The following is a 17957-nucleotide window of genomic DNA, read 5'->3' on the forward strand; positions in this document are numbered from 1 at the left end:
TTCTCAAAGGGACCAAAAAAAAAAAATAGGCCATGCGAGGCTGCAATGTTGCTGCTGCTGAGAAACAAATTTGAATCGCAATTTTCGAGTTTCAAGGAGCTCTCAGCACAATGCTCAAGGAAGCATTCTGCGTTACCTGAAGCCTCCGTTCATCCTTTGCAAGCCATCGTTGTTCACTCTAGGAGCATCCTCTGAAGCCTTTCTAGAGTGCACAAAGCAGCCAGTGGCCCTGAGAAGGCATCCCACGGCAGAGCTAACAGAGAGGCTGGCCAACAGACTGCCCTTCCTGGGCACTTAGCGGTCCAATGAGGGGCCCTTTGTGCCAGTTCCTTTAAAGCAGAGGTCTTCAAACTTGGCAGCTTTAAGACTTGTGGACTTCAACTCCCAGAATTCTCCAGCCAGGATAGCTGGCTGGAGAATTCTGGGAGTTGAAGTCCACAAGTCTTAAAGCTGCTAAGTTTGAAGACCTCTGCTTTAAAGCAAAAGCCAACCAGACATGAGACCCCAAAGCACCCCCCCTTCCCCCTTCCCAATTCTCCAACGGACTCTCACAGCCCTTGCTGTCCCTGGGAGTGCCTGCTGTGGGCGCTAGATGGCAGCAGAGGCTTTTCACCCCTTCGCAGAAGTCAGGCAGACTCAGCCAAGAAGGATCCTCTGGGGAATCACCTATTTTGCAGTTCAGCAGAAGGCATGTGTGAAAGTGAGGGAGGAGCAGAACCACAGGCCTTGCCCCTCCCCCCCCTCTCTTGGAGATATTTTGTGAATCATGAGAGCATAATGGCCTTGTTTGCAGAGCAAACTCAGAAATGAAATTTTTAAAAGGGAGAGGGGGGTGGGGACATTGTATTCTGGCCCAAATCAGGCAAGAGACCATCTGATGGGTGAGGGGGGACATATGGGAGTAGAAGGGTGGCCGAGGGATACAAACACCCTTTCCATAGTTGAGGGCCTGACAGAAAGACAGAAAGAATTCCAAGCAAAATCATTTTTGTCTGTTTGACATTCACCTCAGATAAAGGAAGTTATGGCCAGTCATGGTCCTATTAATGTTCTGGCAAGCATTAATGCAATCCCTACTGGTGGGCATCAGCTGCTAATCTCCCTCTCTTGTACCTCTGGCAAATCTAGAGCAAGTCCAGAGAAGGGCTACCAAAATGGCGAAAAGAGTGGGAACCAGAAGAAACCTTGGGATATTCAGCTTGAAGAACAGAAGCTCAAGAAAGGACGCATCTTCAAATACCCATTGGGATGTCAATGTTGTAGAGGGCTTGGACTTCTTCTCAGGAAGGCTAGAACATCTGGGTTGTAAATACAAGTTAGACATGAGGAAGAATTAGTTAGACAGTCAGAGCTGTCAGTGAGTGGAAAACTCACTGAAAGTTTTTAACCTGAGACTGGGCCGTCATCTTTTGGAGTCACCTGATGGTGGAGTTTCCCTTCCAACTCTGATTCTGTGACATGGCGCCAATGCAGGGATGAAATCTAGCAGGTTCTGACAGGTTCTGGAGAACCGGTAGTGGAAATTTTGAGCAGTTTGGAGAACCGGCAAATACCATCTCTGGCTGGCCCCAGAGTGGGGTGGGAATGGGGATTTTGCAATATCCTTCCCCCAGGAGTGGGGAAGGAATGGGGATTTTGCAGTATCCTTCCCCTGCCACGCCCACCAAGCCATGCCCATAGAACCGCTAGTAAAAAAAATTGGATTTCACTACTGCTCCAATGGGCTTTTTCCAGCGAAGGCTGAATAGGTAATTTTCTCAGTGCACACAGAATGGACCAGCAGTTGATCAGGACTCAAGAACATGCTGGGGATGGAAGGGGGTGATGAAGAAACAATTCTGCCACATTCCTGTTTCGATGAACTCAGAGGTGGTGCAGAGTTGTGTAGAAAAGGTTTTGTGATGTTACAATGCAGATGGAAAAACCTTACAGTATGTGGGGACGTACCTCACCCAGATCACCCTGTGTGCATAGGAACCTACCAGGCCAAGAAGGAGGCCTTCTTACAAGTTTCTCTAGAGACGCACCAAGGAAACCTTCTGTTATGCATCCATCCACCACTGCATTTGAAAATGGTCGCACCCAGGTCCGAGGTTTCCCCATAAAGGATCATCAGCAATAACAAGACAGTTTGAAAGATCATCTTTGAAGTAGGAACATAGTTTTACATCTCCCCCCCGTGGAGTTTCAAGGGTGTGGGTGGTTTTGGTTTCCTTTGGAATGAGGTCACTGGAGGCTTAGAGGTATTTTGTAATATTTGCATTTTTTCAGAAATACCGTACGCTGCCTGCCTGCGTCTAGCAGGAGGTTTGCATCAATTCTCCAGCAGACAAGCTTGGCTCACTTTCTGCCCTTGATTTTATGACTTCTAATTCTTCACATCTGCACAGTGGAAAAGGAAGGTGGGAAGGGCAGCAGCTCCCCCTCCCAGAAGCGAGGGAGGGGGGGGGGTGTCTGAGGATCTCTCCTACCCTGCCTTTCCTCCTGAGGCTCAGAGCTTTTTCTCCTCTGGAGTTTTTCATGGGTGCAACTCAGATAGGAGAGGAATTGGCACAAATTTACCTCAGGAAGTCGTATAGTTGAGAAGGATGAAACTGGATTCCTGACATGGGAATAATCCTCAAGGTCATCCTGGATTCCTGGCCACCCCAGAAGAAAAGGTGCTTGGTCAAGGGGTGGAAGGCTGGGCTAATCTTCCTGACCAGCTCAGTTCCCTCTCTTCCCTCAGGATCAAAGTGAGGGTCGGGAGGCTGCCTGGGCTTCTGTGTTGTTAGCCCTACGGCCATGAACCAGGCCTCTGGGTGCTGAGCAGAGAGCTGGGGTCTTCAAGGGGTTAGGCCTCCAGGAGCTTTTCCAACCCATTCAGTTAAACTGCAGGGCCACGGTTTATAATTTGATTAGTATTTCTCACTCAAGCTTCCTGAGCTGAATTCTTGCCACCTGCTTCCCTGCATCTGGAGATGCCTGCCTCTTCCTGGGCCCTTGTAGGACGTTGAGACTGAAGAAATCCAGAGTAGCTGGAAGGGAAAGGAGCAAAGATGAAAGTGAGAGTTTCCACTTGTCCCAACAGCTCTTGATGGGGTTATAGATTTGGGCTGGTGGCCCTCAAAATACCTGCCAACTGTTTTGGATGTCTCAATTAGATTCCCCCTCAATCTTCAGGGAAGGAAATGCCAGGCCGAGCTTTGGGCAACCAACCCAGCTAGAATCCCCCAGCTTCACCCCACTATTGTAGTTTACTCTGCTCTGAGATTGCTTCCTACTGAGTCTGGCTAGGCTAAAATGACCCATAACATTAATGGAGTATTGATAGCACTGTATGTTTGCTGGAGCTGGTCTTTCTTCTGATCCATTTCATGATTTCCCCTACCCTGCTTTGTCGATGCATATATGATCTTTTCTTTACATTGGTAAGAAAGTGACTCTAATGTTGACATTATATTAGAGCCTGCAATAAGATCAGCACTGTGAATTTTTTAACAGAGAGATGGGAGTACCAGACCATCTTATTTGTCTCTTGAGAAACCTATATGCGGGTCAAAAGAAGAAACAGTGAGAACGACACGTAACCACTGATTACGTTCAAAATTGGGAAAGGAGTCCGGCAAGGCTGAATATTGTCACCCTGCCTATTTAACTTATATACAGAGCACATCATGAGAAAGACAGGACCAGATGAATCAAAAGTTGGAATTAAGATTGCTGGGAGAAATATCAACAACCTCAGATATGCAGATGATACCACTCTAATGGCAGAAAGTGAAGAGGAACTAAAGAGCCTCTTGATGCGGGTGAAGAAGGAGAGTGTAAAAGTTGGCTTGAAACGCAACATTAAGAAAATTTAAGAACATGGCATCCGTCCTGCTCAATTCCTGGCAAATAGATGGGGAAGAAATGGAGGTAGTGACAGATTTTATTTTCCTCGGCTCCAAGATCACCGCAGATGGGGACTGCAGCCAAGAAATTAAAAGATGCTTGATCCTGGGGAGGAAAGCTATGGCAAATCTAGACAGCATTCTATAAGGCAGAGACATCACCCTGCCAATAAAAGTGTGTATAGTCAAGGCTATGGTTTTCCCAGTTGCAATGTATGGCTGTGAAAGTTGGACTATAAGAAAGGCTGAGCGCCAAAGAATTGAGGCCTTTGAATATGGTTCTGGAGAAGACTCCTGCGAGGCCCTTGGACTGCAAGGCAATCAAACTGGTCAGTTCTAGAGGAGATCAACCCTGACTGCTCTTTAGAAGGCCAGATCCTGAAGATGAAACTCAAATACTTTGGCCACCCAATGAGAAGGAAGGACTCACTGGAGAAGAGCCTAATGCTGGGAAAGATTGAGAGCAAAAGAAGAAGGGGATGACAAAGAATGAGGTGGCTGGATGGAGTCATTGAAGCAGTAGGCGTGAGCTTAAATGGTCTTCGGGGGATGGTAGAGGACAGGAAGGCCTGAAGGAACGTTGTCCATGGAGTCGCGATGGATCGGACACAACTTCGCAACTAACAACTATATGCCTATGTTTGTTGTACATCATACATGTGCAACACACTTAATCGAAAGGTGTGAGGAAGGGGCGGAGCTTAAGAGTCTTTGCATGGCAGAAAGCAGAACAGCAGGCCTGATCTTCCCCAGAATCGCCCAAGCCTTATCTGATCGTTCCCAAGGGAATGCAGTCCATCTGGGAGCATTCTTGCAAATAGGCATTGCAACAATAAAGAAGTCAACTCATGGTGTGGGCCTGCGTCTTTGTGCCTGTCATTCAGGCTGCTGCAATATTTGTCTAATGCAAGTACTCACTTCCCAGAAGCACCCTTGATGTTAGGCAACATGCCTCCATGCGCATGCAAGAAGCTGGGGAATACCAATGAATGGAGGACTGAGAGACACAATTCCAGGGGTGAAATGCTCCCGGTTCGGTCCAGTTCACCTGAACCGGTAGTAAAAAAGGCTACTGGTTTGCCGAACTGGTAGTAAAAAATGTAAATGAGGGAAGAAGATATTATCAAATTCCCTTCAGAAGAAAGATCAGGGACTTCAGATTTCCATCACTTGGAGTGGAAGGTATTGAGGCTGCCATAATCTGTCCCTTATCCCTAGATGGGTATCCAACCTCTTACATTAAGAACTGCGTGCAGCCAACCTGGCAGAGGCTTCCATGACTCAAACTCAGCAGAACCCATGGTGAAGCAATCTGTCCTTCTGTCAAGATAGGACTAATGAATTTGAGGCTGTGGCAGCCCTTTGAAGCTCTGTGAAAAGCCTGGATTCCACTTGCATGCAGAAAAGATGGGGTAGCATCAGAGCTAAATCAGAGTTAACAGAGATGCAAGACCAAAATTGGCAGTATTTGCAAAATGTGTTTCCACAGATTTAATGCTGGATTTGGCTAAAAGTTGCGTAGCTTAGCTAATGCTGAGAGTGCTCTGAGACAAGGGACTATCTTTATCTACCCCTAGAACCATATTTCCTCTCTCACTTGCTTTCTCATGGAGAGAAAAAAAGAAGAAGATGCCATGGGAAAATGTAGGGAAGTTGTAATTGGAAGTTCTGGACCTTCCTGTAGAATTCCAGCTCAGAGAGGTGTTAATAAAAGCTAGTCTGTCCAAAATTACCCCTTTTCCTTGGCTTCTTAGATTTCTGTTTCTAGAAGGCCTGGTGGAGCATGATGGATCCTGCCTGACTTTCCCCAGGCATGCATTTTCAAAGATTTTCTACAAATTCTGGGTTTCTTCTTTTCTCACCAATGAGGCTTTGGAGCACCAGAAGATCCTGATGAGGACAAACCCAGCTAGCTCAGTCCTGCCTTCTCTCCCTCATTGGTGCAATCTCTTCTTGCCTGAGAAACAGGAAAGCTATATTTGTACCAATCATAATTATTATTCTTTCACCAGTACCCTTTTTGAGAGATAAAGCCTCCTGGAGGCCACAGGGCAGGGATAAACAGTTCAGGCTGGAAAGAAATGGGGCCCACAGGACAAATAAAAACTCAACTTCAAACCAGCAGATGCTGTGAAAGCCTCCGAGCAGGAAATATCTCCAGCATGACACTGAGATTTATGAAGTTCACTGTTTTGCAAGTTTTCAGAAAAGGTCCACCAAAAAGGAGGAGGGGGGGGAGGAGAACAGAATAACAGAATAAGAGAGTTAGAAGGGACTTTGGAGGTCATCTAGTCCAACCCTCTGCTCAAACAGGAGACCCTATACCATTCCAGACAAGTGGCTGTCCAGTCTCTTCTTAAAAGCCTTTAGTGATGGAGCCCCTACAACTTCTGGAGGGAAGTTCTTTCCTTGGCTAATTGTTCTCACTGTCGGGAAATTCCTCCTTACTTCTAGGTTCGATCTCACCTTGAAAAGTTTCCATCTGTGGCTTCTTCTCCTGCCCTCAGATGCTTTGGAGAATAGGTTGACTCCCCTCTTTTCTGTGGCAGCCCCTCAAATATTGGAACAATTTTATCATGTCACTCCAATCCTTCTCTTCACTAGTCTAAACATACCCAATTCCAGCAATTGTTCTTTATATGTTTTAGCGTCCAATCCCCTAATCATCTTTGTTGCTCTTCTCTGCACTCTTTCTAGAGGCGCTACATCTTTATATATATATATATGTGTGTGTGTGTGTGTGTGTGTGTGTGTGTGTGTGTCTTTTTCTTTTTCGTAGGCTTTTATGTGCATATTCTTTCTAGCCAGGTTCCACCTACGTAAGCTAAGTTGTTCCACAGCCCTAGTTCTGTGAAATCTTCTGTGAGATTTCACAGAACTAGGGCTGTGGAACAACTTAGCTTATGTAGGTGGAACCTGGCTAGAAAGAATATGCATATATATATGCATGCTTTTTTGGCAGCTGCAACACTGGCAGTGCTGGCTCATATTTAAGTGGTTGTTTACTAGCAGCCCAAGCTCTTCTTCCCAATTACTGCTATTGAGCCAAATTTTACCTAATCAGTATTTGTACGTTTGGTTTTTCTTGTCTAAGAGGAGGAGGAGGAGGAGGAGGAGGAGAGGAGGAGGAGGGGGGGATCACAGAGGTTAAAGTGGGGGGACCTCTCAGTGGACCAGAGACCCCGAAGCCTCAGGGTCCAGCTGCTTTGCGCCTCTTGCAGGATGATGCCTCCTGCTGGTGACTCCCTGCCTGTCCTCACCCCCCCTTGGCTGCTTCTGCTGCTTTGAAGTGGGGAGGTTTATGGTGGGCACCTTACAGCCCAAGTAACTTTCTGAGCCGTTGGCTCAATCTTGCAGCTGGATGAATTCATTTATACATGCAGTATATGTGCAGAGTAGGAATAAAAAGGAGCCTCAGGCAGTTTGGAAACCAACCTAAACTATCTGCAAAATTTAGAGCTGAAAAAATGAGAGCTCATCAGATCAGAAAAACTGGGCAGCATCTGGCAGTTCTCCTCCTAAAGAAGCACATTTGCATTGACTGCTTTATTCTCCCTTCTGCTCCTGACCTGAGGGCAGTGGGACGGGTTGCGCCAGATCTGGTGTTCTCAGCCATGCTGCCAAGCAAACCAAACTTCAGGGAAGGGGTGCACTTTGGGGCGGGAGAATTTCTGAGTTCCGAGCCTGGAAGTGAGGCCAAAACACTACCAAAAATTCAGATGTATCTTATCCGTCACACGGGGCTTGCACAGAGTGAACAGCTGTGCAGAAATTCTTGTGCAGGAAGAAGAGTCAGGGTGCTGCAAACAGGACCCTTCTGCCTGCCCAAACATGGTTCCTTCTGGGTTTATACTAGAGGTCTACGGGGCAGAATTCTGCAGGGAGCACCATCCCTTCCCCACTGCAGCCCTCGCACCATCAGAGCCCTGGTCTCCTCAGCCCCTGGGCTACAGCAAAGCTTTCAGCAAGGCTGGCTTCAGGCTGTGGCCGAGTTGGCATGGTCTGGGGCGCCATGACTTGGGTGTGCCAGAACTGAAGACTTCGAAATAGTGCAACAAAAAGAGCAAAAAGCAGTAAGAACACCCTCTGTGAGTCAGCGTACCTGCTTGAGGGCTAAATAGAATGAAGTAACAAGCCTCTTTTTGAATTCCTAACAAAATTGGGAGATGAGCCCAGAAAAGGAATTTGCTTCGGGTGCCACAATGTCCAGAGCCGGCCATGACTTTTGGACTGTCTCAGCCAGAAGCACCAAAATTGCTTTGGCTGTTAGTAGTTCAGATTCTTGTAGAGAGCTTAAGCTTCCAATAAATCTTTGACCTGCCTGGATCCTCTGATTTCTCTGGTGCTTGACATGGCCCTGAGGAGACAATCTGGGGGGAGCCACTGCCATAATAAATCTACTTTTGATTGCTTAAATTAAGATGAAGCCAAGCTCACCACTGCCCAAATGCCAGGGGTGCCCTTTCTCTCAAGGGGGCCGATGCCCAGTGCCTGGGAGAGGCTTGTGTTTTCCTCCCCAGGGCAGGAGATGGCTCTTGGGAGGGGATCAGAATGATTCCTGTGAGGAAGGGAGGCTTCTCCAACTGGATCTCAGTGATCTGGCTGGGAACCCTCTGCAGCTTTGGTTCTACTGCCCAAAGGCCAAAGAGGCTTCCGAAGCTGCTCCTGTATGGTTGCAGGAAGTGGGCACGTCTAGTCTAGTGAAGAGAAGGACCAGGGGAGACATGATAGCAGTCTTCCAATACTTGAGGGGCTGCCCCAGAGAGGAGGAAGGGGGTCAAGCTATTCTCCAAAGCACCTGAAGGCCAGACAAGGAATAATGGATGGAAACGGAACAAGGAGAGATTCAACCTAGAAATAAGGAGGAATTTTCTGACAGTGAGGACAATCAACCCATGGAACAGAAGTTGCCTTCGGAAGTTGCGGGAGCTTCATCACTGGAGGCTTTTGAGAAGAGACTGGGCTGCCATCTGTCAGAAATGGTGTAGGGTCTCCTGCTTGGGTGGGGGGTTGGACTAGATGACCTCCAAGGTCCCTTCCAACTCTGTTAATATGTTCTGTTCTGTTAATATCAGCAGAATCTCACCAAGTCCCTGCCTGTCTCCTTCCGGCCACTTGATCAGTTTCGCTCTTGAGCTGACTACTTGGGGCTCGCTGGCTTGTCTCTTGCTTTCCCTTGCTATATAAGGGTTGGGCTGCCTACTCGGAGCATTTGGCTGCTGGATCGGCCCTTGGGGCTGGCCCTGTCTCCGCCACTTATGTCCAGCAACACCACAAAAGCTGGGGGTTTGTAGTCTTTTGGGGAACCGGCAACACTTTTCCCCTTCCCTTCTCCCTTCTCAAATAGCTTACACGTTCTGGGCAGATTGTGGATTGAAACATTACAATAAAGCATTACTCCCTCCAAGTTCAGGATTTAGCAAGTGTCCGGTTAAATGTCTAACCCATTCAGGTCACATCCCCTCACAGTCCTGCAAGGGTTAACACAACCACACATCCCATCACCCCACCTTACCTCTGACTCCTCCCCCTGGGTATAAGAGGTCTCACCACGAGGCCATCCAGCAGTTCCAGATGTGTACCTGCAAGAGAAGGACAAAAGGTCAGTTGCTATCAGAGGAATGGGCCTAGGAACAATCCAGGCCTGCAATAAAAGAATTTCTTGAAGACATTACTCTGTCTCGTGAGTTATTGGGTTAGATCCATCACTATATCAGCAAGCCACATGAGACGATGTAGAGTCAGAAGCATGTGAGGACGGTGCTAATAGAGACATTCCAACATGTGGACTTGTGGTTTGGCCTGTCTCTTTAGAATGTCTCCTGGCGTTTTCAAACGGTGTGCTGTAAAATAACATTCTGTACTTTTATGGCTGGCAAGAGAGCCATAGAGGGAGACCAGCAGGGGCTGCTGACCAGCATTACAAGGCAAGGAGACTTCAAGGATTCAAGAAGGAGACTTTGGATGGGCCGGCTCAGCTTTGCCCAGCTCTCCGCTTCAACTCCCTGCAGCGTAATCCTGCACGACTCATGAAGCAAGTCATTTGAACCCTGCCAAACCCAGTAGAGCCCAGGTGGGTCTCAACTGGGGGTCTTCTCCTTTTGCTGCTGCTGTTGTTTGCCTGCCTGCAGAAAGAGCCTCCCAGCTTTCTCTGAGCATCTCCACCCACAGGAAGAAGAATTCATATGCTTTGGATCTGGCAGAGGAGACAAAAAGGAGACAGCTGGACAGATGTCTGCCTTCTACAGATTCCTACAGATAAACAGAGTTGGAAGGGACCTTGTAGATCATCTTGTCCAACCCTCCACCCAAGCAGGAGACCCTACACCACTTCTGACAAATGGCAGTCCAGTCTCTTCTTGAAAGCCTCCAGTGATGAAGCTCCCACAACTTCTGAAGGCAACTTCTGTTCCATTGGTTGATGGTTCTCACTGTTAGGAAATTCCTCCTTATTTCCAGGTTGAATCTCTCCTTGTTCAATTTCCATCCATTATTCCTTGTCTGGCCTTCAGGTGCCTTGGAAAATAGCTTGACCCCCTCCTCTCTGTGGAAGCCCCTCAGATATTGGAACACTTCCTCACCTGATGAGCCTACAGTGGCCATCTCCAGCTGTAACAGGCACTGGAGACATTTTCCTGCCACCGCATAAATGGGACCAGTGACATATTTGGGTTTGCGTACCCATTTTTGTCAGTAGTCCCCCTCCCCAATATTTAATTTATAAAATGGAGTCCTATTGCACAAACCATCCATTCCCCATGCCCCCTTCTCTCACACATAGATCCCACACACATAGCTTTCCTCCTAACAGCTTCGTCCTCCCCTCAAAAAAAGGTGTTGGTGAAACAAAATGAAGAGGGAAGACTGCACAGAGAAAAAAATGAAAGAAAGGGGAAGAAAAACTGGGTGGAAATTATAGTGGAGGGGAATTGAACAGGAGGCAAAGAAAAAAAGGGAAGGGCTAATTAGGAGTCGAAATGAGTTCAGTTCATCCAGGCAATGGTTCCTCCTGAGCCAAGGGCTGCAGCCTTCAGAGTAACTTGCCAAGGGATCCGGATTCCAGCACTTGGACCTCCAAGAAGGTCCTCTTCCTTCTTCACTGCTTGGTTTCCAAGAGCTTCTTCTATTCTGAGCATATGAGAGCTCCCCCTCCCTCTCCAGCCATTTCCCTGTAAATATGGGTGAGAAAATACCCCTTTTCTATTAGATAAATACATATTTTTTTAAATCTGTTCTTTTCTCTGAACCTGTTGAACTATGCACACTGTGGGAAAAGTTGATAAGGAGAAATCTCTGATGCCTGCCCCCTGGCATAATCCTTAAACTTTATTTAGAAAAACCTTGACCAGAACTGCTGCTCACAAAACAAATAGTTTTGTTATCTGAAAAAATGACTTTTTCATATACTTTCCTATGGTGCTTTATGCCCAATGACTACACTGCCCAAACTACTTTTATGGAGAGGGGTAAGGAGAGAGACAGTTCATTAATTAGGAAGAAGGTGCTGGCCCAGATTAGAAATATCTTCATTTTTTGTAAAATTCTGAAATCAGGAATGCACACCTGTGGGTCATAAAAATGGAAGGGGGTTATTAAACTTTCTACCCTGTTATTGTTATTTAGCGTATGGCATACAATGTCAGGGAAATCTACAAATGCTAGACACACAATGCAGTCCTGGCAGCCAAAATTGCTAGTTTATTATGTTTGGCACTTGCGTGCTTATCCTTGGTGCACCGCAGGGGGCAAACTAACTTACACCAGCTGCTGGCTCTTCCAGGCTCCTCTGCCAGCCTTGCTTCATGTTGTGTTGCCTCGCGTCCAGCCAGGTCCCATGCCAGCTTCTGCTCTCCACACACACAAACAAAGCTAGCTTTTCCCCACCAAAGTGATGCCCATTTATCTACTTGCAACACTGCATGCTTTCGAACGGCCGGGGGAGCCGGAGCCATGGAGCGAGTGGCAGGAGCTCACCCTGTCTCACAGAGCCAAACTCGGACCGCTGGAGTGCAGACAATTTCTGGCCAGCAGTTCCAGGGTCATTAAGCCACTGTGGCATCGCGCCCCCTCTACTCCAATACAAAGAGCAGCACTGAAGCGCCGGGCAATTCTCCCTGCCGGAAGTCTTATCTGGACTTTGTATGTGAACAAGAATTACCCATTCATTGTTATTAACCGTTATCACCTTTTGAGTTCTTTCTCACACTTCCAGTCTATTGTCCTACAACTTTTCTTTCAGTCATTTGAATAGGGAGGATTATTAATAGGATTGCTTGCAATTGCAACCCATAAAATAAATGAATAGAACATACAAGAATAGGAAAAACAAACGGGTGAATATTTCAGAGATGGCTGCTACTCATTTTGGTCAACTCTCCCTTAGCTGTGCTCGCATGTGCCTCCGACACGCTGGAGGCTGGAATGTTGAGTTTTTGTGGATGTAATTAAAGGGAGAGTAACTGGAAAAAACCGCAGGCTTTGTGAAATGCATTCCAGCCATTCGCTCGACAGTGTTCTCTTTAATGTTTTTTTTTATATTACTTTTCTTTGTCCAGCAATTGAGTTGTCAGTTTTGGAAAACTGCAAAACACTTTCGGAGTCTCTCATAATAGATGGAAGGATCAAAACAATGCAATTTGAGGATTACAATGCTCCAAACTGGGAACCCCAAAATATGACATGAAAAGTGCTGATAGTTCCACACTCTTTTTACAGATACAGATCTCCAATTACTTGCAACGAGGGCAAGAAACCCAGTTTTAATGATCAAAAAATGTAGAAGATTTTTTCTGTAAAGGAAAATGGTTTCAAACCTCCTCCAAGAACTAGTTGTCAAGAAGCTGCTCAGAAGGAGATCCAACCTGGAAATCAAGAAGAATTAATAAGTGAAACAACTTCCCTCCTGACGTTTTGGAGGTGTTCAAGAAAAAACTAGAGAACCGTTTGTCTGGAAGGGAATAAGGTCTCTTGCCTTGGACAAGGAGTTGCCCTAGAACACTTCCAAGGCCCCTTCCAGCTCTATGACTCTAACTTGCACCCAGGTAATCTCACAGACACATTAAAATCAAAGTTTTTGGATAACAAAACAGAAATTGGTTGCTGTCTTCTAAGGTGCTTCTTCTACCTCATAATGTAGCCTTGAGCTGTGGGATTCCTTAGATCTTCTTCTCAAGTATTAACCAGGCCTATAAAATACAGAATAACAGAAGGGATCTTGGAGGCCTTCTAGTCCAACCCCCTGATCAAGCAGGAAACCCTATACCAGCGATGGCAAAAAGGTTGCGTGGAAACGTCTTGCGTGCATGCGTGCTCATCAGGGCCGCACTCCGGAAAAGCTGAGCTTCCAGGTTCTAGTGTGTATACGCGCCCACCAATCAGCTGGCCAGCATGCATGCACATACTGGGTTTTGGTGCTGCCGTGCGCACGAAGGGATCACGCTCTGGAAAAGCTGAACAAGGAAGAGCCTTGGTGGCGCAGCAGACTAAAGCACTGTTAAGTAGCACCAGCTGCCTGCAATTATTGTGAGTTCAAATCTCACCAGGCTCAAGGTTGACTCAGCCTTCCATCCTTTCGAGGTAGGTAAAATGAGGACCCGGTTTGTGGGGGCAATAAGCTGACTTTGTATATAAAAAAAAGAACACCGCTTAGGGGGGAGCTGAAAGCCCTACTAAGCAGGTATATACCAAAGTATGAAGGCTATTGCTTAACACATTGTAAGCTGCCCTGAGTCTCCAGAAAAGGGCGGCATATAAATCGAACCAATAAATAAATAAACTTCCAGGTTCTGGCACACATGCGCACCCGATAATCAGCTGGCCAGCACACAGATGCACACTGATTTCAGCACTGCCATGTGCGTGAAGGACAGCTGATCATCATATGCACACGTGCACCAGAAACCCAGAAGACAAACAGGCAAAGTTGCATGTGCCAGGTGACATGGCTTCACGTGCCACTTTGGGCATACGTGCCATAGGCTCACCATCATGGCCCTATATCATTCTGGACAAATGGCTGTCCAATATCTTCTTAAGAATCCTCCAGTGATGGTGCATCCACAACTTCTGGAGGGAAGTCATTCCACATATTAATTGTCCTTGCTGACAGGAAATTTCTTCTCGGTTCTAGGTTGGATCTCTCCTTGATAGGTTTCCATCTCTTACTCCTTGTCCTGCCCTCAAGTGTCTAACTCTACTTAGCTTCCAATTCCAGAGAAAGTGGTGAGGTACAGTTTCCTGCTGACTTTGGCAAACCACATACGTACTGCAGCCAGGAAACTGCATGGACCATGAAGTCCTCAGGAGTCCACCTTCATGCAAAGAAGGCGTGGAAATGACAGGAGCAACCGAGGCATAGAAGGCATCACTTGTGGAAAGTAATAGCTCCTGCAGCTCCTGGGCTTGAGTCTTTCCCAAGGAGGAGAAACTTCAACCAGCTTCCAGTTTTAAACAATCTGATTTAGATTTAATGTTGCATGTGAGCAATTTTGTTCAGGTTAAATTCTCAAAATTCTTCACTTTCTATGTTTAGGGTGAATTGATTTTTATGTCAGCACCTGCCCTTTCATGTTTTTACAGTAACAATCATTTGATGTTTTATGAATTTTGTTCATGTAGGAAAGATTTTGATTGCAACAGCAAAACCAGGTCTTGAAATGTTGGTGGGCCCACTTTATTTCTGCCATGCCTGAAGGATTAACTTGACTTGTGAGATGCTGCTAGAACCGAGCAAACCCCACTGGCTGCATCAGTCAGAGTTCAGAGGAACCTGCTTTTCGTGCAAAGGGGCAGCCAGGGGTCCATCTCGTGTGGTGCCTCCCTGGGCTCTGTGGCAAAGAGGAAAGGAAGGGATGTCATAGAAAAAAAATCAATTTGAGCAGGTTAACAATGTTACAGAAGTTCACCAGAAGTAAGCCAGTCCTGAAACCTTCCAAAATATATAAAAAACAGAGGACAGATTGAATTGGCTCCTTTAGCTCCATGTTACCTAGCAACCAGGTAAAGCTAGACTTCTGGTTCTCCATCACTGGAGGTTTTCAAGAAGAGATGGAGAGCCCCGAGGATTCCTGCCAGGAGCAGCAGCTGAATTAGAAGACTTGAAGGTCCCTTCCAATCTGGAGATTCTATGAATTTATTTTTGTCATCTATCCTGAAAAAACAATAAATGGGTGAAGTGAGTCTGGAAAAATGGCTCTTCGGAGGCTGGGGAGTTAAGGATTTCTTCACAGAACATCTGCTTCTATTTTATTCTCAGACTTTGATTTGGGGGTGGGGGGGACCTTATGGGGTGATGTTCTAGGGCAGGGAGCTGCAACCTTAAATACTCAAAGAGCCATTTGGATCAGTGGTGGGTTGCCCCCGGTTCACACCAGTTCTATAGTAACGGTAGTAAAACCGACCCCGATGTCTTCAAAATGCTTCTGGTCATGCTCAGAAGAGCACACGTGCGTGCAAAGCGAGCACATGCACCTGGTTGTGAACTTGTAGTAAAGGTAAATAGAACCCACCCCTGATTTGGACCCATTTCTCACAGAAAAGAAAACACAGGGAGCCACAAAATCTGGGTGGGTGTGGCCAGCTCGATGTCACTCACTCACTCCTACCCAGTCACATTATATGAGTGACTGGAAGGGGAGAGCGAGGGGTGGGGCCAGCCAGTGGTGGGTTCAGCCGAAAGGGAGCCCCAGCAGGGTGACGAAAGAGCCACATGCAGCTCTGGAGCCGCAGGTTGCTGACACCCATTCTAGGGCCGTTGGATGAACCTGGAGATCCTGCAGCAGGAGTAGCTGCAGGAGTTTTCCTCTGCAATCTCAAAATTGCCTAGAGAAGACAGTTGGGTCTGTTTCCTCACAATCTGCTGCTTTTTGTCTCTTCAAGGGTCTTTTCTGGGAAATCTCCATTTACATTCAGGGAAAAAAAGTGCTCCGGTGCTTAAATATTTGGACACCAGCAGATTAGTGGAACCAGGACCGTCCAAAGCCCTTTGGCAAACCAGCAGAGGCTTGAAGGACTTCCTGCTGCAAGGAAGCTGCAGCCAACACGTTGGAGGGTCTTAATTGGCCCTCTCGGGTCAACCTGCATGCCTTAGTTTGGGAGCCTCACAGGCATCTTGGCATAAAAAGAAGAAGGGGGTTGGGAGGATGAAAGGGCAATAAAGCTTTGTGTGTACGTGATAGGAAATCAGAAGGTGGGGAATGATGGGATAAGGACTAGAGCAGGCAGATCCTGTTTGTACCAGTATCCCACAGCCAGGCATCCTGAGAAATATACGGATTACCCCCAAACATCTCGGAGTTCTCAAAACATTTTGTCGTGGTTGGCTGGAAATGGACTGGTCATGGGGTGGGGGGGTGGGGTGGTGCTGGGGGCAAACTTACATTTTATTTTTGTGTCCAGCAAACGAGGTGCTTTCAGAGCTGGCTTGACTTGACTGCAACCGACACTCTTAGTAAAAGAACCCTTTGCTTTAACCAAATGGAGCTGAAGGTTTTTCTTCCCTAAGGGATCGGACTGGGGCAGGTCTGACACCTCCCCATAACAGCAAATGGTCCTCTGGCAGGGAGCCTTGCAAGGGGCTTCTGCTTCTGGCCTTTAATAGCTTATTTATCTTTCTTGATTGCAGAAAAGATGACATCTTCCATGGTGAAGCTTCTGGATAATTTGCTGGCTTGGCGGGAGCTGGATGACACTCCCATCCCCCAGGCCCGCCTGACCGACCACTGAGCTCAATTTGCTGAGCTGGGCAGAGATGTGGTAGGGAAGGAGGAAGGGAGCGGTGAGCTTTCCTGGGCTGCTCAGGTTTCGGAATGAGGAATGGCCTTTCCTGGGAGGGGAGGGGAGCACAGCAGTCTGAGCAGAAGAAAACCTCTCAGAGCCCATTGCCTGAAAGATGGATGCCAAGCAAGGGACAGAAGAGGCTGGACGGTTACTTGTCTGGAATGGTATAGGTTCTCCTGCTTGAGCACGGGGTTGGACTAGAAGACCTCCAAAGTCCCTTCCAGCTCTATTCTGATTCTGGTGAAAGAATGTTGCATTCTGGGAAATTCTAGCCCTTGCTTTATCCTCTCCGAAAGATCTGGTGCTTGGTCTTCTTCTCACCTTCCTTCGGTGCTAGGGGGCTCCTATTTCCAGCACTGATACGATTGTGGAACAGATGAATTATTGTGAAAGAGAAAACGAAGGATAAAATTGACAGAGCAAAGGGAGGCGTTTGGGCAGGAGACAGATCAGATGGTTATTTAATGCCCGTCACACAGAGCAATGCTGTTCTTTAAATACTAATCCTTTTTCATCAGTCTGTTGTTTGGCAAACAAACCTGTCCATCGTCTCAGCGGAGCTTATTCCAAAGAGTTTTTTTTTCCTTCTTCTTCTTCTTTCTGCTCCGTGGGAGAGAGGATAGCACCTGCATTCAAAACACTTCATGCCAGGGAGCTGGCTCAGGTGTTCTGTGGGGCTGAGAGGAGAAAATCAGTGCTCAGCTGGAAGCAGAGCAGAACATTAAATCAAATCTTGATTACCGTCAACGACCAGCACAGTTTCTCATGGGAGATTCTGGGCCTCCCTCGGGTGCTTCGGCTGCCTGTCGTAGGATGGCTCTCCATTCTACTAAAGTGTTGTAAGAAATTAGAAAACCCTCAAGACCCCCACCTGGTTAGTGGGGAGTGGTGGGGAACGCCCGTTTTTTGCTGTCCCCAGCCTCCAGAGCCTCTCTAGGAGTCTGGGGAGAGCGAAAACAACCTTCCCCAACCCCCAGAGGCCAAAAATGGCCTGTTTGCCAACTTCCGGTGGGACTTTAAGGCCTATTTTTTGCTGTCCCCAGCCTCCAGAGCCTTTCTAGGAGTTTGGGGAGGGCGAAAATGGCCTTCCCCAACCCCCAGGAGGCCCTCCGGAGGCCAAAAATGGCCTGTTTTCGCATAGAATTATGGGTGTGGGCATGCATGCATGCAACCCCCCTGCCCCCCTCCTGGCACGCGGGCAAAAAGGTTAGCCATCACTGGTATAGGGACTCCTGCTCAAGCAGGGGGTTGGACTAGATGACCTCCTGTTATTCTATGTTGTATGCCAACAGCACTGTTAAGGAT

At 47.3% G+C, this 17957-nt stretch overlaps 1 long non-coding RNA gene across 1 annotated transcript in view; it reads right to left on the reverse strand.

The window, feature by feature from the left end:
• Positions 1–2128: 2128 nt before the first annotated feature.
• Positions 2129–17957, reverse strand: part of LOC132711909 (uncharacterized) — a 104175-nt gene continuing 88346 nt past the window's right edge. The window contains exons 4-5 of the long non-coding RNA XR_015729718.1: positions 9391–9457; positions 2129–3017 (exon numbers count right to left, since the gene is read on the reverse strand). This is a non-coding gene — a long non-coding RNA (uncharacterized LOC132711909). The remainder of the gene's footprint in view (positions 3018–9390; positions 9458–17957) is intronic.

Source organism: Pantherophis guttatus, chromosome 12 (assembly GCF_059756535.1).
Source record: "Pantherophis guttatus breed Tessera chromosome 12, ASM5975653v1, whole genome shotgun sequence".
NCBI lineage: Eukaryota > Metazoa > Chordata > Lepidosauria > Squamata > Colubridae > Pantherophis > Pantherophis guttatus.